Source organism: Myotis lucifugus, unplaced genomic scaffold, assembly GCF_000147115.1.
Source record: "Myotis lucifugus unplaced genomic scaffold, Myoluc2.0 scaffold_136, whole genome shotgun sequence".
Taxonomy (NCBI): domain Eukaryota; kingdom Metazoa; phylum Chordata; class Mammalia; order Chiroptera; family Vespertilionidae; genus Myotis; species Myotis lucifugus.
In genome coordinates this window covers 1,591,008-1,591,949 of record NW_005871184.1, presented here as the reverse complement: position 1 = coordinate 1,591,949, position 942 = coordinate 1,591,008, and positions in this window count along the sequence as shown.

The following is a 942-nucleotide window of genomic DNA, read 5'->3' as shown; positions in this document are numbered from 1 at the left end:
GAATGGGTCATCGCTTGCAATCCTCTTTTAAGTTATCTTTTTACGAAATTAGCAGCTCCGCCGCGGGCGGAAGTGTCCGTCATTACCACATCTAAATCGCCTGGACGGTGGCGCGCGCGTGGACGATAGTGAGATTTCAAGGGCCAGTGCCCGGCTCCCCCGGGCTGGCCGCGCCTGGGCGCCTGGGCCGGGCTGCGAGGAGCGGCTCCCGGCCGGGTGGGCGCCGGGGCGGGAGCGCGGACCAGGCACTCGGCTAGCGGGAGGCCCGGACCTCCAGATCCGGGAGGTGGGGCCTCGTTTTGCTCGGTTGTACATCGCTTTATTCCTGCCTTTTCCCTCCCCCCTCCTCGCTGCCAACTCCTGAGTTAGCGCTTTGGCTCCTGAGAGATGGCCTGGCGTTAGGGGGAGAGCCCTCTTCGCCTAGTTGAAGTCTTGGGCCACTTCCTGAACCTGCGTTTATGCTGGTGTGATATGAAGGAGTTCGATTAGGTGAGGTCTGACCACTACAAACCTAAAGTTCCACAGGGGAGAAGGAAACAAGATCTGGGCCCGGCTTCGCAGACGATTCGCGGACTGACCCCGGTGTGGTGCTTCCGCCCTTCACCTTCCCCGCGTTTACCTGCGAAGTGTGCCTCGTAAACAGCCTTGTCCATGCACCTCTCCGAAGGATTATTGTGATGGGGGCTGTGAGTTTACTGTCGGTTGTCCGAAGAACCTCCGGGAGACTTTGGAAATAATAGCGTAGTTTGTTCAGCTCGGAATTACCGTTTTCTGGTCCACGAAGAGCACAGTGGCAGACGGTAAATGAAGCAGACGTCCAAGGCAGATGTACTGGCACAAGATAAAAAGTATGTCTCGGCTGACGCAGTTGTCATCTTAAGGCTGCTACGTTTAGCGGCGCGTGCCTGACTTTTTTGGGGCTTTTTTCCTTTGAACATTGGC